At 46.2% G+C, this 21,554-nt stretch overlaps 5 pseudogenes; 3 read left to right on the top strand and 2 right to left on the bottom strand.

Moving 5' to 3' along the window:
* The first annotated feature begins 2,029 nt into the window (after nucleotides 1-2,029).
* Nucleotides 2,030-2,148, top strand: LOC143937332 (5S ribosomal RNA; annotated as a pseudogene).
* Nucleotides 2,149-6,094: 3,946 nt separating this feature from the next.
* On the top strand, nucleotides 6,095-6,213 carry LOC143936516 (5S ribosomal RNA; annotated as a pseudogene).
* A 95-nt stretch (nucleotides 6,214-6,308) lies between these two features.
* On the top strand, nucleotides 6,309-6,428 carry LOC143936595 (5S ribosomal RNA; annotated as a pseudogene).
* A 7,293-nt stretch (nucleotides 6,429-13,721) lies between these two features.
* Nucleotides 13,722-13,840, bottom strand: LOC143937407 (5S ribosomal RNA; annotated as a pseudogene).
* A 3,546-nt stretch (nucleotides 13,841-17,386) lies between these two features.
* LOC143937006 (5S ribosomal RNA) lies at nucleotides 17,387-17,505 on the bottom strand (annotated as a pseudogene).
* Between the last annotated feature and the right edge of the window lie 4,049 nt (nucleotides 17,506-21,554).

The raw sequence follows: 21,554 nt of genomic DNA, 5'->3' as shown, positions 1-21,554 counted from the left end.
TGCAGGCCCTAGCTGCCTTGAGGAGATGTTTAAGTAAGGACTTATGATAACGCTTTCTCGACATAGGAGTTAGATTGAGAAGAACTGCTGCGGGATCATTGGCTAAGGAAATGTCTGTGAACTTGTGGATGAGTCTCAGGACAGGCTGCCCGAATGTTTGTAATTTAGGGCATTCCCAGAAAATGTGGAGAATGGTGCCAGCCTGTTGCACACAGCGACAGCAGCGGTCAGATTGACCGGGGAATATTTTGGCCAACACCACCGGTGTACGATACCAGCGTGTGATCAGCTTATATGAGATCTCCTGATATTTACTGCAGAGTGACGACTTATGGGCGAAAAAGAGTATTCTGTCCTTCTGTGGTTTGGAGAATGTAGTTTGTAAGTCCCTTTTCCATTTAGCTAGGAAGGGTGGATCCGTGGAGGATTGTGCGTCTGTCAGGATTTGGTAGGACCTAGAGAGGGAACCACGAATTGGGCCATCATCCAGGCAAAGTTCCTCGAAGGGGTGGAATTGTCTAGAGAAGAACGAATGGTTAGGTAGTGATCCGAGGAAATGGATTAGCTGTCTAGCTCTCCAGCTATCCAATGCAACAGGTACTTGCTCTAGCAGTATGGTTCCCATGGGAATCAAGCCCGTGGGTCCAAGAAATAGGGCTGCTCTCAGAAGCCCTTTCGGGGCTTGCTTGGTAAAGGCCTGGTCAGACAGGCCCGGAGGGAATCTAGGATGTCCAATAATTGGGGTCATAGGAGAAGGGAAATTAGTCAGGTGGGAAAGGTGAAAAAAACGATCCATCTCGGCGAGCGAGGGGCCAATTAACGGGTGAGTAGTCACACAGGGCTCCAATGGCCTCCCCGCCCAAGGCAGACCAGCCAGTGGAACCCGCGCCATCTCCTGCTCTAGCTTGACCCATAGCTTCAGTTCCCCATGCCGGTGTCTTATCACATATGGTCCCCCATCTGATAGTGTCCGCTGTGTACTGCGCATGCGCAGTACACAGCAACACAGATTCCGAAAATTGCCGAGCATGAACGGCGCCTGCGGTTCAGGTTCACTGAGTCCAGGTTCTATCCCCACTATCCAAGTGGACATAGAGTAAGAATATAAAAGAGCCGATCGCAGCGAGGCCGAGCCCGAAGCATGGCGAGCGAAGCTCGCCTGCGAGGGACCCTCTAATATTCACAACCCTATGTCCGCTTGGATGGTGGGGCTACCACCTCCACTCACCGCGCAGGCGCCGTTCAGCGGAGATTTTCCGAAGCTTCGTCTGCTCCGTACTGCGCATGCGCAGTACAGCGCGGACACTATATCATGGCCGGACAGTATATGGCAGAACACCGGCACCAGTCAACCACCGGTGTCATGTGCGTCGCTGTGTAATATAGAGCAGGGTCCGGGAAGCCAATACCTCCCCGCAATTTCGGTCGCAATAGCATTGCCCTACCAATACGCATATGTTTTCCGCGCCAGAGGAACTTGATAAAGATTGAGCGAACCGCATGAAAGAAAGTCTGGGGTATTTTGATAGGTAAGGCTTGTAGTAGATACAGAAGTCGTGGCATCGCGTTCATCTTCAACACATTACAGCGTCCGAACCATGACAGAGCTAGTGGGTCCCATCTTTTAAGGTCCGCTGTAAGCCCATAGGCTTCTTTTTATGTTGTTGGCTTTGACCTGTTTTTTTTGCTTGTTGCTCAAGGCGACCATCTTGGCGTTTGTCAAGAGGGTTGGGCGTGTCTTGAAGATAACGCTTACGGCCACATCAACCTGAAAGCACCCGATCTCGTCTGATTTCAGAGGCTAAGCAGCGTCAGGCCTGGTTAGTACCTGGATGGGAGACTCCCTGGGAAGACCAGGTGCCATAGAAGGATCTGGTCTGGTTAGTGTCTTGATTGGGAGATCGCCTGGGAATACTGGATGCCGTAGGCTTCTTTTTATGTTGTTGGCTTTGACCTGTTTTTTTTAGCTTGTTTCCCAAGGTGACCATCTTGGCCTTTGTCAAGAGGCTTCAGAGTGCCCAAAGAGAGTGCCTACGGCCAAATCACCCTGAAAGAGCCCAATCTCATCTGATCTCGGAGGCTAAGCAGCGATGGGCCTGGTTAGTACCTGGATGGGAGACAGCTTGGGAATACCAGGTGCCGTAGGCTTCTCATTATGTTGTCGGCGTTGACCTGTTTTATTTTCCCTTGTTTCCCAAGGTGACCATCTTGGCATGTGTCAAGAGGGTTGAGAGTGCACAAAGAAATTGCCTACGAGCACAACACCCTGAAAGCGCCCAATCTCGTTTGGTCTCAGAAGCTAAGCAGGGTTGGGCCTGGTTTGTACCTGGATGGGAGACCGCCTGGGTTTTCCAGATGCCGCAGGCTTATTTTTATGTTGTTGGTGTTGACCTGTTTTTTTCGCTTGTTTCCCAAAGTGATCATCTTGGCATTTGTCAAGAGGGTTGAGAATGCCTAAAGAGATCGCTTACAGCCGCATCACCCTGAAAGCACCCTATCTCTTCTGATCTCAGAGGCTAAGAAGGGTTGGGCCTAGTTAGTACTTGAATGGGAGACGGCCTTGGAATACTAGGTGCCGTAGTCTTCTTTTTATGTTGTTGGCGTTGACCTGTTTTTTTTCGCTTGTTTCCCAGGGTGACTATCTTGGCATTTTTCAAGAGGGATGAGAGTGCCCAAAGAGATTGCCTATGGGCACATCACCCTGAAAGCGCCCAATCTCCGCTGATCTCAGAGGCTAGAAAGGGTCGCGCCTTGTTAATACCTGGATGGGAGACGGTCTGGAAATACTAGGTGCGGTAGGCTTCTTTTTATGTTGTTGGCGTTGACTTGTTTTTTTTTGTTTGTTTCCCAAGGTGACCATCTTGGCGTTTGTCAAGAGGGTTGAGCGTGCCTGAAAAAATCTACTATGGCTGCATCACCCTGAAAGAGCCAAATCTCATTTGATCTCAGAGGCTAAGCAGGGTTGGGACCTGGTTAGTACCTGGATGGGAGAACGCCTGGGATTTCTCGATGCCATAGGCTTTTTTTAAGTTGTTGGCATTGACTTATTTTTTATTTTTTTGTTTTATTCTTTTATTAAGTATAAGTAGAACAACATAAATATAACAGTCAACCATACAGCATGACCCAGGGTCACAATTACATGGTAACAAAAAATAGGCAGCCAAATAACTCTGGGTTCTCAGAGGGGAGTCCTAGAGTTTCATGCAGAAATTAGAGAAACCCCACCTCGGACATGTAGTACAGTATAACTAATGCAGCCCTGTTCGGACAAATGTAATCATGGAGAGCAACTGGGACCACAGCGAGCCAGCTTATCATGACCTATGTGAACCAGAGTAAAATATGAGCCGGTCGTGTCCAGAACCCTGGGGCTCTTCTGGGTCCCAAAGGCTAGTAAGGAGACAAGGCATAGTCAAAAGGGAGGACGGGGGAAGAAGAGAGTGCCAAGACGGAGAGAGAGGAGGGGGGGGATGGCGGCGGGGAAAAATAGAAAAATAAAGACGAAAAGGGAGGGGGGGGGTGGGATGCCACCGAGGGCAGACATGGCCTACGTAGGTAAACGTTAGATGTTCAGTCTTTTTCTGGGACAGGGGCGCTGCTCACCTCCCGAATGTAGTCTCAAGTACCAGAAAAATACCTCCAGGGCCTCCATGTAACACTAAATGCCTCTTCAGTGTTGTGAAGGGTGGCGGTCATTTCTTCCATCCGGAGAATATGATTGACTTTGGAATACCACAGCACCTTGGATGGGGGGCTGAGGCTGCCTCCACAGTGTGGGAATGCAGGCCCGGACGGCGTTCAGGAGTTGCATCGGGAGGGTTTTTTTGTATTTTCGAACAGGCTGTTCGGTCAAGTGTAGAAGGCACGCTGCTGGGTTGTCTGCGATATCTACATTTCTGAGAGTTTTTATCGTCTCGGTCACCTCCACCCAAATGTTCCTCAAGGCCGGGCATGCCCAGAAAATGTGTCCCATGGTCCCCGTATCTGAATTGCACCTCCAACAAACATCCGGGATCGATCTATTCATTTTATTCAGAAGGTATGGGACTCTATACCAGCGTGAGACTATCTTGTATCCTGATTCTTGATATTGGTTTGCGATGGAAGCTTTATGTACTAATGTCAGGATCTTGCCTATCTGTTGTGGGGTAAATGTGATGCCAAAGTCCCTCTCCCATTTGTGGATAAATGGTGGGGTCGACTCCTCCTCCTGACTACTTAATAGGTTGTACAGGAGGGAGAGGGTGTGTCGCACAGGTTCCTTTTTGTGACAGATGGATTCATAGGGTGTCAGGTCTCTAGGAGTGTAGGGGGCCCTTTGTATGGCCAGAAGAAAGTGATGAAGTTGATAAGCACTAAACAAGTCAAGCGGAGGGTCAGAAAGCTTGGCGACAGTTTGCGTGGTCGGGAGCCCTCCCGAGGGCCACACCTCTCCCAGACGCTGTTTCCCCACCACTGTCAACTGTCGCAGTTTCTTGTTGGTAAATCCCGGTGGGAAGTCTGGATTACCTATAACCGGAGTCATTGGTGACGGCAGGGGAGCAATGTGTGTGCAGCGGAACAACCTCCGCACAACAGCCAACGTAGCTCCCACTACGGGGTGATCTCTGAGGTCTTTTGGTAGGGAGGACAGGAGCCACGGGGAGGTCAATAGGGGAATGGATCCATCCTCAATCTCCATCTCCACCCACTGCTTGTGTGGGCCATTACAATGCCAATCAACGACTCTCGCTAGCAGAGTCACTCTGTAGTATTGTCTCAGATCTGGGATACCCAGACCCCCCTTGTCCTTTGGTCTGGCAAGCAATTGCAAACGGGCTCTGGGCGGTTTGCGCGGCCAAATAAAGTCCCAGAGCAGCACCTGCAGTTGTCTGAAAAAAATTGGGGGTAACCGGATCGGTAATGTCTGGAACAAGTATAAAAGCCGCGGGAGGGCCGTCATTTTGAATGCATTACAGCGCCTGAACCAGGTCAGTGTTAAAGCATGCCAGTTTCCCAAATCAGATTTCAGTCTATTCAGGAGAGGGACAAAATTAAGCGGGTACAATTGCGCCAAATCCACTGCGATGTCAACGCCCAGGTAACGTATAGATTTTTCAGCTCAGTAGAATGGAAAAGCGGAGCGTAGCCTCTTGGCCTCACCATCCGGGACCGATATATTCAATACAGCCAAAGGTGCAATTGATTTTATAGTTTGATAGGCTGCCGTATCGCCGGAGAGCCGCGAGTATATTGGGAAGCGAAATGTGTGGATTAGAGACGAAAGAAATTAGATCGTTAGCGTACGCCGCAATTTTGTGGTGTGCCGAGGGTTTGGATATGCCAGTAATATTCGGGTCATTCCGAACGTGACACATAAGTGGTTCCAGTGTCAGAATAAAAATTAGGGGAGACAGAGGACACCCCTGCCTCGTCCCATTAGTGATGGGGAAAGAGTCCGAGCACTCTGAAAGCACCCAATCTCGTCTGATCTTGGAGGCTAAGAAGAGTCAGGCCTGGTTAGTACCTGGATGGGAGACCACCTGGGAATACCAGTTATTGTAGGCTTCTTTTTATGTTGTTGGCCTTGATTCGTTTTGTTTTTTTTCTCGCTTGTTTCCCAAGGTGACCATCTTGGCATTTGTCAAGAGGGTTGAGAGTGCCCAAAGAGTTCGCTTACAGCAGCATCACCCTGAAAGAGCCCTATCTCTTCTCATCTCTGAGGCTAAGAAGGGTTGGGCCTAGTTAGTCCCTGGATGGGAGATGGCTTTGGAATACCAGGTGCCGTAGTCTTCTTTTTATGTTGTTGACATTGACCTGTTTTTTTTCGCTTGTTTCCCAAGGTGACTATCTTGGCATTTGTCAAGAGGGTTGAGAGTGCCCAAAGAGATTGCCTATGGGCACATAAGCCTGAAAGCGCCCGATCTCCTCTGATCTCAGAGGCTAAACAGGGTCGGGCCTTGCTAGTACCTGGATTGGAGACCACCTGGGAATACTAGGTGCTGGAGGCTTATTTTTATGTTGTTGGCGTTGACTTGTTTTTTTGTTTTTTTGTTTACCAAGGTGACCATCTTGGTGTTTGTCAAGAGGGTTGAGAGTGCTTGAAGAGCTCGCCTATGGCCACATAACCCTGAAAGCACCAGATCTCGTCTGATCTCAGAGACTAAACAGGGTCGGGCCTTGTTAATACCTGGATGGGAGACCACCTGGGAATACTAGGTGCTGTAGACTTCTTCTCATGTTGTTGGCGTTGACTTGATTTTTTTGTTTGTTTCCCAAGGTGACCATATTGGCTTTAGTCAAGGTTGAGAGTGCCTGAAGAAATCTCCTACGGCCACACCACCCTGAAAGAGCCCAATCTCATCTGATCTCAGAGGCTAAGCAGGGTTGGGACCAGTTTAGTACCTGGATGGGAGACCGCCTGGGATTTCCAGATGCCGTAGGCTTCTTTTTATGTTGTGGCCATTGACCTATTTTTTTCCGCTTGTTTCCAAGGTGACCATCTTGGTGTTTGTCAAGAGAGTTGAGAGTGCCTGAAGATATTGGCTACGGCCACATCACCCTGAATCTGTTCCATCTCATCTGATCTTGGAGGATAAGCAGGGTCCGGCCTGGTTAATGCCTGGATGGGAGACCGCCTGGGAATACCAGGTGTCGTAGGCTTCTTTATTTTTCAAATATAATTTTTTCTCCAAATAGTGGAAGACGGTCCCCCAAGTACATAATGCAACAGAGAAATACAGAGCAAAAAGCAGCTGAACAATACTTGATACAGGTATATTCGCAACTGTGAGTCTGCCTTCCATCAATCACAATGATTCGAGGCACGGATAAAGTACTGTACCAAGATCCAGGGTCACACAAACCCCAGGTCCCTCCGGCATAATCCATCCAGAGGGGGGTGTGGGGCCGTCATTCCCAATTTTCCACTCTTTCCAAAAGAGAGAGGGGGTGGAGGGGGTGAGAGATAGGGGAGGAAGGCCGAAAAGAGAAGGGTTGAAAGATCAGAAAAGGAGAAGAGGGGACGAGACACGATGGCAGCCACTGTCCAAGGGGCCAGTCAAGGAAAGCTCAGAGCACTAAGGCGATAGCAGGCGACATCCTTCTAGCGAGAATATAAAGGTATTCCAGATGTCTCAGGTTTGTTTAAAAAATTCTTGTTTACCTTGTGATGTGAGGATCAAGTCCTCCATTTTTTTTAATGTCCTCTATTTTCCTAAGCCAGTGAGTAATGAAAGGGGGGGAACATTTTTTCCAATAGAGAGGGATGCAGGATTTCGCCGCATTTATCACATGCCGTAAAATAGATTTTTTTGTACTTCTTAATGGGAATCTGTGAATGGTACAAGAGAAAGAATGCAGCCTCTTCCTGGATGGAGAAGTCTGTGAATTTTTGTGTCATGCATCGGATCTCTGTCCAGAAGTCCACCAAGCTGAGGCAGGACCAAAAAATGTGCAGCAACGTGCCCTCTTCTTCTCCACACCTCCAGCATATGTTCGAGGAAGAGGGGAAACATTTCTGCAGCTTTGATGGTGTCAAATACCACCTGGTGAGAAGTTTAAAATTCGTCTCCTGTATCTTCGTGCACAGCGACATTTTGAGAGCCAAAGTGATAATGCGTTGTCTCTGTGCTGGGGAAAATTAGCAATTAAGGTCCTTTTCCCAGTTGGCCAGACAGGTTAAGTGTGGGTAATCTGTTTGAGAGAGAATGTGGGCCAAAGGGCCTTCGCTCCTGCATAGAGTCTCAAACTCCGTCTGAGGGCGGGCGAACGTTTGAGGATTGGGGATGGAATGGAGAAAATGATGTCGTTGCGCCGCTCTCCAAAAAGGCAGTTGGAAAAGCCCTGTCGGATCTGTTAGGGTTGAGAAAGAAGGCCATTTTCCATCAATGACGAATTTAGACGCATTGTCTAGGTTGGAATTTCTAAGTGGGTCCCCAGTTCAAAGGTTGGATGGCCACGTATAGGGAATAGGGGGGAAGTCAAAGACGTGAGTGTGTTTTGGGTAGCGATCAGGTGACTGACTTTCAACTAAGCCCCTATAGTGGGATGTGACATAAATTCTGTGGGTAAATACTTATAGCACCACATGGCGCTTCTTAGCGGGATTCGGGAGTGAGCTTAGAAAGTTTGTTTCGATTCCAGTCCAATACACGCCCCGGATGGGAGGCCAGGTAGTAGCGTCGCAAGTTAGGGAGAACCAACCCTCCCTGTTGTTTAGACAATGTCAGCTGTGACCGCTTAAGTCTGGGATTTTTGTGGGCCCAGTTAAATTGAGTGAGCAAGGATTGAGCTTGCTTAAAAAACAGGACTGGAATCTGGATCGGGAGAGCTTGGAAAAGATAAGTAAATTTAGGGAGTATGTTCATTTTAATGAGATTGCATCTGCTAAACCAGGAATGGAGGCCAGAATGCCACCCGTGAAACAAACTGCGGATCTTAGTGACAAGGGGTGGGGGGAAGTTCAACATAAACGTACGCGCGATGTCCGGTGGAATGTAAGTACGTGAGTATATCTTACTTATCCATGCCAGCATCCGTTCACTCAGACCTATATGGCGAAGGACCGAGAACATTAATGTCCATTTGACCCGATCAAAAGCCTTCTCGGCATCAGTACTCATGAAAAGACAAGGGGTCCCAGATGACTTTGCTTTACGGATCAGGGTAAGCACCTTAGTGGTGTTGTCCCTATCTTCCCTGGTGGGAATAAAACCTAACTGGTCAATATGTATAAGGGACTACAAGTGATGTGCCAATCACGTGGCGAGGAGTTAGAGAATAGTTTTAGGACCGAATTTTGGAGGGAAATGGGTCTGTAGCTCCCACATAGGCCCGGGTCTTTGCCCTCCTTAGGTATCAACGAGATGTGGGCTCTAAGAGTATCCTCAGGAAAATCCCCATTCGAGCTCAGAGTATTAAATAAATTCACCAAGCGCGGGCCGAGAATAGGGAGGAAGGTCTTAAAGTATTGTGCGGTATATCCGTCAGGGCCCGGAGCCTTACCCACCTTCGGAGGTCCCACGGCCGTCTGGACTTCTTCCAGTGTGATCGGGTCCTCCAAGTACTCCCGTGATTCCGATGAGAGGGTTGGTAGACCAGAACCGGTTACATATCTGTCTATATTGTCATGTCCAGACCCTGAATCGGGCAGGTTGTAGAGATCAGAGTAACATTTTTCAAAGACTTCGACTATTTGGGTTGGGGTAGAGGCCCTCTGGCCATTCTCATCTATCAACTGTGGTATGTAAGAGCCAGATTTCAACTCCTTTACCGACCTGGCTAAGATTTTTCTGCATTTGCCCTCTGACTCCTACGTCAGTTTACGACAAAACTGGAGTGCCGCTTTCGCTTTATAATGGAGTAGGACAGCAATATGGGTATGGAGTGTCCCCAATTCAATCTCTAAGGTCCGTAAGGGGGTATGTTTATGTTTCGCTTACACAGAGGCAAGTTCACGAAACAGATTAGCAAGCTGTTCCTTCCGTGTTCGTTTGATGCGCACCCCGTGCCTGATAAGTACCCTGGGGAGTACTGACTTGTGAGCCTCCCAAATTATCCCCAGGTCACAGTCCTGCTTTAGTTTTCTTGGAAATAAAGGTCCAATTCCCTGGTCACATCTGCTAAAACTTCTGGTATCTGGAGCAGGCTCTCATTAAGGTGCCAGAATAGAGACCTAGGTGAGGGGTAGGGAGCGAGGAGCAAGAGGCAGAAGTGTCAACCGATGGCGAAAGGGGACATTAAAGTCCCCACCTAATATCAATTGGCCCTCCCGAAAGTCACATAATCTGTGCAGGGTAGTTCTGAGGAACGTGTCTTGGTGATCATTGGGAGCGTACACAGTGGCAAATGTAAAAAGGCGCTCTCCAGTGTATAGTTACTATATTAACTATAACTATAACAAAATAACTATAACGGGTTTAAGTGGAAATACACGAAATAACAGCAACAACGTGTGTAGGTTTTTATCAATCAAGTTCATTACGTGTCTTTAATCATGTAGTGAATATACCCCAATATTGGAGCACAAGGATGAGAAAGCATAATAACTAACAGAGGATGACATGGCAAAAAGACAAACTGCATTAGAAATGTGAATGTGAATTAGAGTTGAAATGCCAATCGCCACGGCTACGTACAGCAAAGTGTGAGCTAAGCAGCTAAATATTCTGCAATAGCAGAGATTAAGTATTGCAGTCGAAATGAGATCGGAAGCGTTAGTTGCTCCAAAATGACTGAGAAATCATTTCATTACTCTAAATGTAAAAGTTATCCCGGTAGCACTGAGTGGACTGATATTAGATGAGTGATCGTTCTAGTACAAATTCAGTTTCCTATAGCAGACAGATGCCAGCTAAATGTGAGACGAGCAACTAAACTGTTCACGGTAGCATTGCATTACTCTTAATATGTGCAGCGTGTAAAGAAGCAATAAGATGGTTTTGTATTATCCTAAAATTAGCAGTATACGTAATAAAGGTGAGTAGGTAACCTGGATTTAGACATAGCAAACTCTATAATCTAATTTAGCAAAATTAGAAAGGATAATATTGAGACAGTATATACAGGTCGAGTTTAAGTGGAAATACACAAAATATCTAGCTTACCTTTACATTGTTAAATAGAGCGTTGCAAAGAAATACCAAGGCAGAATGTCGGAATAGCAATTAGATGAGATGATTGCTGTAATCATGAAATATCAGCAACGACTAGGTTTCTATCGGATGAGAAAGTATAATAACTGGAAAAGTATGACATGGCAAAGAGACAAATTGCATTAGAGATGTGAGATGGACATGAAATGTCAATCCCCATTGGTTATTTACATGTAAACGCGGCTACATACAGCAAAGTGTGAGCTAAGCAGCTAAAGGGTATTTAAGAGTAAATTGACGTAGCTTGAAAATTCCAACGTGTAAATCGTTCCATTAATTATGTTACGCACGAAGACGGCTTACACTGACTGTTTCCACTGGTCATCGGCATAATGTATCAGTAACCATGAACATTAATAGTGATAGACAGCTTACATTAGGATGTATGCATGATGTGAATGTAAAATAGTTGCATTATGTGTTATTAATTTAATCAAACTGTATTGCTATGCTTTGCTACTGCAACCACTTCTCAATCAAGTAAACCGTCCCACTGCTTTTCTCACAATTTGCCGCTGTTAAAAAATGTGTTGCAAGTGTTATGTGTTACAAATGGTTATCAGTGTGACAGTTAATGTGGAGAAGAAGTAATACACAAAATAGAGTCAGAAAGAGAATCCAATTGCATAGAGGTAGCGAGAGATGGTTGCATTAATCTTAATGTGCAGTGTGTAAAAGGTTTTAAAAAGATGGTTTTGTGTGACTTTTGCTTTAACGTAAAATTAGCTGTAGACATTATAACTTGTTACAATGATTTAGAGATAGTAATCTCTATAAAATAATAATAATAAGTATAGCAAAACAAATTACGAAAATTTTGAGGCAGTATGTATAGGTCGAGATATAGTGAATACACAAAAGGGATCAAGGGATAGTAGCAAAGTCAAATGATAAATGCAAAGGTACTCTATTTAACAGTAAATTGACGTAGCTTGCAAATTCCAACGTGTAAATCGTTCCATTAATTTTGCTGCTCACGAAGACGGCTTACACTGACTGTTTTCCGTTTCCACTGGAAAGAGAATCCTATTGCATAGAGGTAGCGAGAGATGGTTGCATTACTCTTAATGTGTAAAGGTTTTAAAAAGATGTTTTTTTGTGAATTTTGCTTTAACGTAAAATTAGCTGTGGACATTATAACTATGGTTAGGTTTGATTTAATCATAATAATAATGGAACGATTTACACGTTGGAATTTGCAAGCAAATTTTATTTATTTTATTTATAACCCCTCCTCTCCATTCTGATCTCTAGCAGGCTCCCCTGGGTTCTCCAGGATTCTCTGGTGGACCCTGGGGGCCAATATCTTTTTCTTAGGGGCCACATTGGAGAGCGCCTTTTTACATTTGCCACTGTGTACGCTCCCAATGATCACCAAGACACGTTCCTCAGAACTACCCTGCACAGATTATGTGACTTTCGGGAGGGCCAATTGATATTAGGTGGGGACTTTAATGTCCCCTTTCGCCATCGGTTGACTCAAATAATAATAATAATAATAATAATAATAATAATAGGATTGTGTAATGCAAAGATCAACCAGTCAATCATAGCAAAACAAATTAGGAAAATTTTGAGGCAGTATGTATAGGTCGAGATATAGTGAATACACAAAAGGGATCAAGGGATAGTAGCAAAGTCAAGGGATAAATGCAAAGGTACTCTATTTAACAGTAAATTTATGTTGTTGGCTTTGACCTGTTTTTTTTTTAGCTTGTTTCCCAAGGTGACCATCTTGGCCTTTGTCAAGAGGCTTCAGAGTGCCCGAAGAGAGTGCCTACGGCCAAATCACCTATATAGTATCTTATATATAATAACTAAAAATATTATTTATTATTATAGATATAGATATATAGTATAGTGATTTGGTCGTAGGCACTCTCTTTGGGCACTCTGAAGCCTCTTGACAAAGGCCAAGATGGTCACCTTGGGAAGCAAGCTAAAAAAAACAGGTCAAAGCCAACAACATAAAAAGAAGCCTACGGCATCCAGTATTCCCAGGCGATCTCCCAATCAAGACACTAACCAGACCAGATCCTTCTATGGCACCTGGTCTTCCCAGGGAGTCTCCCATCCAGGTACTAACCAGGCCTGACGCTGCTTAGCCTCTGAAATCAGACGAGATCGGGTGCTTTCAGGTTGATGTGGCCGTAAGCGTTCTCCTCAAGACACGCCCAACCCTCTTGACAAACGCCAAGATGCTCACCTTGAGAAACAAGCAAAAAAAAACAGGTCAAAGCCAACAACATAAAAAGAAGCCTATGGGCTTACAGCGGACCTTAAAAGATGGGACCCACTAGCTCTGTCATGGTTCGGACGCTGTAATGTGTTGAAGATGAACGCGATGCCACGACTTCTGTATCTACTACAAGCCTTACCTATCAAAATACCCCAGACTTTCTTTCATGCGGTTCGCTCAATCTTTATCAAGTTCCTCTGGCGCGGAAAACATATGCGTATTGGTAGGGCAATGCTATTGCGACCGAAATTGCGGGGAGGTATTGGCTTCCCGGACCCTGCTCTATATTACACAGCGACGCACATGACACCGGTGGTTGACTGGTGCCGGTGTTCTGCCATATACTGTCCGGCCATGATATAGTGTCCGCGCCGTACTGCGCATGCGCAGTACGGAGCAGACGAAGCTTCGGAAAATCTCCGAAGCTGAACGGCGCCTGCGCGGTGAGTGGAGGTGGTAGCCCCACCATCCAAGCGGACATAGGGTTGTGAATATTAGAGGGCCCCTCGCAGGCGAGCTTCGCTCGCCACGCTTCGGGCTCGGCCTCGCTGCGCTCGGATCTTTTATATTCTTACTCTATGTCCACTTGGATAGTGGGGATAGAACCTGGACTCAGTGCGCAGGCGCCGTTCATGCTCGGCAATTTTCGGAATCTGTGTTGCTGTGTACTGCGCATGCCTACCCTTCTTAGCCTCAGAAAAGAGAAGAGATAGGGCTCTTTCAGGGTGATGCTGCTGTAAGCGATCTCTTTGGGCACTCTCAACCCTCTTGACAAATGCCAAGATGGTCACCTTGGGAAACAAGCAAAAAAAAGAAAACGAATCAACGCCAACAACATAAAAAGAAGCCTACAATAACTGGTAATCCCAGGTGGTCTCCCATCCAGGTACTAACCAGGCCCGACTCTTCTTAGCCTCCAAGATCAGATGAGATTGGGTGCTTTCAGAGTGATGTGGCCATAGGCAATCTCTTCAGGCACTCTCAACCCTCTTGACAAACACCAAGATGGTCACTTTGGGAAATAAGCGAAAAAAAAACAGGTCAACGCCAACAACATAAAAAGAAGTCTACGACACCTGGTATTCCCAGGCGGTCTCCCATCCAGGTACTAACAAGGCCCGACTCTATTCGCCTCCAACATCAAACGAGATCGGGTGCTTTCAGGGTAATGTGCCCGTAGGCAATCTCTTCAGGCACTTTCAACCCTCTTGACAAATGCCAAGATGGTCACCTTAGGAAACAAGCAAAAAAATAAAAATAAGTCGGAAGCTAGAGACAATACGGCCCGAGTCCTCAATTTAATCCATGCGGCGCATGTACAGGGAAGGCCCTTGCTTATGCTGTCAACAGACGCGGAGGAGGCCTTTGACAGGGTGGCCTGGCACTTTATGCAGGCCACCCTGGAACATATAGGTCTTGGCCCCAACATGATGAGCTGGGTAATGTCGCTTTACTCCACGCCATCGGCAGCGGTACGGGTGACCGAGTGGTGCTCGGACTCTTTCCCCATCACTAATGGGACGAGGCAGGGGTGCCCTCTGTCTCCCCTAATTTTTATTCTGACACTGGAACCACTTATGTGTCACGTTCGGAATGACCCGAATATTACTGGCATATCCAAACCCTCGGCACAGCACAAAATTGCGGCGTACGCTGATGATCTAATTTTTTCCATCTCCAATCCACACATTTTGCTTCCCAAAATACTTGCGTCTCTACAGCGACACGGCAGCCTATCAAACTATAAAAACAATTGCGCCAAGTCGGCTGTATTGAATATATCGGTCCCGGATGGTGAGGCCAAGAGGCTCCGCTCCTCTTTTCCATTCTACTGGGCTGAAAAATCTATACGTTAACTGGGCGTTGACATCGCAGCGGATTTAGCGCAATTGTACCTGCTTGATTTTGTCCCTCTCCTGGATAGACTGAAATCTGATTTGGGAAACTGGCATGCTTTAACACTGACCTGGTTCGGGCGCTGTAATGCATTAAAAATGATGGCCCTCCCTCGGATCTTATACATGTTCCAGACATTACCGATCCGGTTACCCCCAATTTTTTTCAGACAACTGCAGGTGCTGCTCCGGGACTTTATTTTGGCGCGCAAACCGCCCAGAGCCCGTTTGCAATTGCTTGCCAGACCAAAGGACAAGGGGGTCTGGGTCTCCCAGATCTCAGACAATACTACAGAGTGACTCTGCTAGCGAGAGTCGTTGATTGGCATTGTAATGGCCCACACAAGCAGTGGGTGGAGATGGAGATTGAGGATGGATCCATTCCCCTATTGACCTCCCCGTGGCTCCTGTCCTCCCTACCAAAAGACCTCAGAGGTCACCCCGTAGTGGGAGCTACGTTGGCTGTTGTGCGGAGGTTGTTCCGCTGCACACACATTGCTCCCCTGCCATCACCAATGACTCCGGTTATAGGTAATCCAGACTTCCCATCGGGATTTACCAACAAGAAACTGCGACAGTTGACAGTGGTGGGGAAACAGCGTCTGGGAGAGGTGTGGCCCACGGGAAGGCTCCCGACCACGCAAACTGTCGCCGAGCTTTCTGACCCTCCGCTTGACTTGTTTAGTGCTTATCAACTTCGTCACTTTCTTCTGGCCATACAAAGGGCCCCCTACACTCCTAGAGACCTGACACCCTATAAATCCATCTGTCACAAAAGGGAACCTGTGCGACACACCCTCTCCCTTCTGTACAACCTATTGAGTAGTCAGGAGGAGGAGTCGACCCCCACCATTTATCCACAAATGGGAGAGGGACTTAGGCATCACATTTACCCCACAACAGATAGGGAAGATCTTGACCTTAGTACATAAAGCTTCCATCGCAAACCAATATCAAGATACAAGATAGTCTCACGCTGGTATAGAGTCCCATACCTTCTGAATAAAATGGATAGATCGATCCCGGATGTTTGTTGGAGGTGAAATTCAGATATGGGGACCATGGGACACCTTTTCTGGGCATGCCCGACCTTGAGGAACTTTTGGGTTCCCAGTAGCGTGCCTTCTACACTTGACCGAACAGCCTGTTCGAAAATACAAAAAAACCCTCACGATGCAACTCCTGAATGCCGCCCGGGCCTGCATTCCCGCACTGTGGAGGCAGCCTCAGCCCCCATCCAAGGTGCTGTGGTATTCCAAAGTCAATCATATTCTCCGGATGGAAGAATTGACCGCCACCCTTCACAACACTGAAGAGGCATTTAGTGTTACATGAAGGCCCTGGAGGTATTTTACTGGTACTCGAGACTACATTCGGGAGGTGAGCAGTGCCTCCGTCCCAGAAAATGACTGAACATCTAACGTTTACCTACGTAGGCCATGTCTGCCCTGGGTGGCATTCCCCCCCTCCTTTTTGTCTTTATTTTTCTTTTTTTCCCCGTCGCCATCCCCCCACCTCCTCTCTCTCCGTCTTTGCACTCTCTTCTTCCCCCGTCCTCCCTTTTGACTATGCCTTGTCTCCTTACTAGCCTTCGGGACCCAGAAGAACCCCAGGGTTCTGGACATGACCGGCTCATATTTTACTCTGGTTCACGTAGGTCATGATAAGCTGGCTCGCTGTGGTCCCAGTTGTTCTCCATGATTACATTTGTCCGAACGGAGCTGCACTAGTTATACTGTACTACATGTCGGAGGTGGGGTTTCTCTATTTTCTGCATGAAACTGTAGGACTCCCCTCTGAGAACCCAGAGTTATTTGGCTGCCTATTTTTTGTTAGCATGTAATTGTGACCCTGGGTCATGCTGTATGGTTATATTTATGTTGTTCTACTTAATAAAAGAATAATAAAAATAAAGAAAATAAGTCAATGCCAACAACTTAAAACTAAAGCCTATGGCATCGAGAAATCCCAGGCGGTCTCCCATCCAGGTACTAACCATGTCCCAACCCTGCTTAGCCTCTGAGATCAAATGCACGCTCAACCCTCTTGACAAACGCCAAGATGGTCACCTTGGGAAACAAACAAAAAAAACAAGTCAACGCCAACAACATAAAAAGAAGCCTGCGGCATCTGGAAAACCCAGGCGGTCTCCCATCCAGGTACAAACCAGGCCCAACCCTGCTTAGCCTCTGAGACCAAACGAGATTGGGCGCTTTCAGGGTGTTGTGCCCGTAGGCAATTTCTTTGTGCACTCTCAACCCTCTTGACAAATGCCAAGATGGTCACCTTGGGAAACAAGGGAAAAAAAACAGGTCAAAGCCAACAACATAAAAAGAATCCTACGGCATCCGGTATTCCCAGGCGATCTCCCAATCAAGACACTAACCAGACCAGATCCTTCTATGTCACCTGGTCTTTCCAGGCAGTCTCCCACCCAGGTACTAACCAGTCCTGATGCTCCTAAGCCTCTGAAATCAGACGAGATCGGGTGCTTTCAGTGTGATGTGGCCGTAAGCGTTCTCTTCAAGACACGCCCAACCCTCTTGACAAACGCCAAGATGGTCGCCTTGAGAAACAAGCGAAAAAAACAGTTCAAAGCCAACAACAAAAAAAGAAGTCTATGGCACCTGGTATTTCCAGGCGGTCTCCCATCCAGGTACTAACCAGGACCGACACTGTTTAGCCTCTGAGATCAGATGAGATTGGGCGCTTTCAGGGTGATGGGGCCATAGGTGATCTCTTTGGGCACTCTCAACCCTCTTGTTAAACACCAAGATGGTCACCTTGGGAAACAAGCGAAAATAAACAGGTAAAAGCCAACAACATAAAAAGAAGCCTACGGCACCTGGTATTCACAGATGGTCTCCCATACAGGTATTAACCAGGCTGTACACTGCTAGGCCTCCGAGATCAGATGAGATTGTGCACTTTCAGGGTGATGTGGCCATAGGTGTTCTATTTAGACACTCTCAACCCTCTTGACAAATACCAAGATGGTTATCTTGGGAAACAAGTGAAAAAAAAAAAGGTCAACGCCAACAACATAGACCCTGGCGGTCTCCCATCTGACCCAGACCCTGCTTAGCCTCTGAGATCGGGCGCTTTCAGGGTGATGTGACCTCAGGCGAACGCTTTGGGACATACTCAAAACTCTTGACTGATGCTAAAATGGTCACCTTGGGAAACAAGCGAAAGAAAAACAGGTCAAAGCCAACAATATAAAAAGATTCCTACGGCACCTTTAATTAGGTACTATCCAGGCCGGACCCTGCTTAGCCTCTGAGATCAGATGAGATCGGGCACTTTCAGGGGGATGTGGCCGTAGGAGATTTCTTTGGGCTCTCTCAGCCCTCTTGACAAATGCCAAGATGATCACCTTGGGAAACAAGCGGAAAAAAAAAACCATGTCAACGCCAACAACATAAAAAGAATGCTACGGCACCTGGTATTCCCAGTTGGTCTCCCATCCAGTTACATCAGGCCCGACAATGCTTAGCCTCCGAGATCAGACAAGATCAGGCACTTTCAAGGGGATGGGGCCATAGGCGATCTCTTCGGGCACTCTCAACCATCATGACAAACGCCAACATGGTCATCTTGGGAAACAAGCGAAAAAAAACAAGTCATTGCCAACATTGGAGGCTAAGCAGGGTTGGGCAATCAGTTTCCTTGCCTGAAATAGGCATCTCAGAACTGCCATCTGGCTACTTCCCGGGTTTCCAACTCCTTCAACTAATCCCAGGAGACAATACTTCGCCTCCATCCTGGTGGAGGTTCCAACCACCCGATCAATGGTTCCTGTCACCTCTGTCCAGTAGCGGATCAACTTCGGGCATCTCCAAAACATGTGCATCATGTCTCCCCCCATGTTCCCGCACCGGGGGCAACTTGCGTCCGGCCGTTCGGCCAAACTGAAAAAGTTTACGAGGAGCATAATAGGTTCTATATAATAAGAACAGATGTGACATCCTGTGTGAGGAGAGCCACAATTCACCACAGGCAGGATTCCTGTGGCCAATTATAGCTCCGGGGGGTTTAGTACACACCCCACACTATATAAGGCCGCCAGCATGGCGGCCTTGTATAGTGTGTTGCGGTGGTCAGGGAAAGAGGACGCTCTTTACTGCTTGGGAACCTAGCACTGTTACAGTGGGTGTTATGTGCCTCCTGCACAGTACACATATTATTACTGGTGTTCAATTTCTGCAATACATGCATCTGCAGTGCAGAAGTTAGAGTCGGTGTTGTGTGCCTCCTGCACAGTATACACCTTATTGCTGGTGTTCTGTTTCTGTAATACAGGAACCTAGTACTGTTACAGTGCTAGGGTGTACAGAGAAGCTGGTATATATAGAAGACTACAGCATACAGAAGAAAGGCTAGTGAATACAGAATACAGGTTTCGTGTATGTAGATAGGCTTGAGTATACAGAGATGCTAGAGTAAACAGTGAGGCTGGGGTACACAGAGAGGCTAGTTTAAAGACAAATACAAAGATGTTAGTGTATATAGAGAGGTTAGTGTATAGAGAGAGTCGAGTGTATACAGAAAGGACAGTGCATATAGAGAAGCTAGTGTATACATGAAAGCTGACATTCTATACAGAAGACTGGGTAGTGTATACAGAGAGTCTAGTGGGTACAGAAGACAGGCTGGTGTATTCTAGCTAGTTTTTACAGTCTAGTGTATACAGAAGACAGGCTGTGGTATACAGAGAGTTTAGTGTATTCAGAGAGTCTAGTGTATACAGTCGGCTAGTGTATACATAAGACTGGCTAGTTTACACAGTGTTTACAGAGATGCAAGAGTGTACAGAGAAGCTGGTATATATAGAAGACTACAGCATACAGAAGAAAGGCTAGTTAATACACAATACAGAAGACTCGCGTATGTAGATAGGCTTGAGTATACAGAGATGCTAGAGTAAACAGTGAGGCTGGGGTACACAGAGAGGCTAATTTAAAGAGAGGCTAGTATATACAAAGATGTTAGTGTATATAGAGAGGTTAATGTATAGAGAGGGTCGAGAGTATACAGAAAGGACAGTGCATATAGAGAAACTAGTGTATACAGAAGACAGGCTTGGGTATACATCAAAGCTGACAGTGTATACAGAAGACTGAGTAGTGCATACAGAGAGTCTATTGGGTAAAGAAGACAGGCTGGTGTATTCTAGCTAGTTTTTACAGTCTAATGTATACAGAAGACAGGCTGTGGTATACTGAGGGTTTAGTGTATTCAGAGAGTCTAGTGTACAGAGATGCAAGGGTGTACAGAGAAGCGAGAAGCTAGTATATATAAGGCTAGTGAATACAGGCTAGTGAATACAGAATACAGACTCGTGTAAGCAGATAGGCTTGAGTATACAGAGATGCTAGAGTAAACAATGAGGCTGGGGTACACAGAGAGGCTAATTTAAAGAGAGGCTAGTATATACAAAGATGTTAGTGTATATAGAGAGGTTAGTGTATAGAGAGAGTCGAGTGTATACAGATAGGACCGTGCATCTAGAGAGACTAGTGTATACAGAAGACAGGCTTGGGTATACATCCAAGCTGACAGTGTATACAGAAGACTGGGTAGTGTATACAGAGATTCTAGTGGGTACAGAAGACAGGCTGGTGTATTCTAGCTAGTGTTTACAGTCTAGTGTATACAGAAGACAGGCTGTGGTATACAGAGGGTTTAGTGTATTACAGAGATGCAAGGGTGTACAGAGAAGCTAGTATATATAGAAGACTACAGCATACAGAAGAAAGGCTAGTGAATACAGAATAAAGGCTGGCTTCTACGGAGAGGCTACCACTACGGAGATGCAGAACACTATCTAGGGTATATAGAGAGGCTAGATTATACAGAGAGGCTAGTGCATAGAGTGAAGCTATTGTATATAGAAGCCTGGTTAGTGTATACAGAGAAGCTAGTGTGTACAGAAGAAAGGCTAGACAGGCTATAAAGAGAGACACGTTTTTACAGAAGACAGTTTGGGGTATACAGAGATGCTAGTTTATACAGAGAGACTAATGTATACAGAAGACAGGCTAGGGCATACAGAAGACAGAAGACGGGCTAGTGTATTCAGAACATAGGCTAGTGTATATCGAAGACAGGCTATTGTATGCAGAAGACCGGCTAGTGTAAACATACTGGTGTATATAGAGAGGCTAGTGAATTTAGAGGGTAGGCTAAGTGATAACAGAAGACAATCTGGGCTATACAGAGACATCTCATTATTTCATCTAGCTCACATCTCTAATGGAGTTTGTCTCATTGCCAGGTTATGCCTTTTCATTCTTATGCTAAATATAGATCACTACACGATTTTAATCATCCACATCAAGCATGCAATAAAACTATCATACATCAAAATAAACCATGTACTCTTTTGCTCTATTTTGCATATTTGTACCGGAACTGTGAGTATGTGACAGTCCTGACACACCATCCTGACTTATTTTTCTTTATTTCTTATTAGAAATGGAGAGTACTATCTCAAAATCCGCTTAAATCTATTCACTTCCATGAGTTCTACCGCTAATTGTACCTTAATGCAAAATGTTCACAAAACCATCCATTTGCTACCAGACATGCTGCACATACTAAGAGTAATGTAACTATCGCTCTCTAACGATGTAAACAGTTTTATTGCTTTTCTGACATTGACCGAGTATCTCTGACATTAACTGAGTATCTCTCTGCACTATGATCTTAATAATAATAATAATAATAGGATTGTGTAATGCAAAGATCAACTAGTCTAATATAAGCTTTCTCATTGGTACC

This window comes from Lithobates pipiens, unplaced genomic scaffold (assembly GCF_037356315.1).
Source record: "Lithobates pipiens isolate NorthernLeopardFrog02 unplaced genomic scaffold, aLitPip1_a1.2 Scaffold_28, whole genome shotgun sequence".
Classification (NCBI taxonomy): Eukaryota; Metazoa; Chordata; class Amphibia; order Anura; family Ranidae; genus Lithobates; species Lithobates pipiens.
This window is presented reverse-complemented; position numbering and strand designations above follow the sequence as displayed.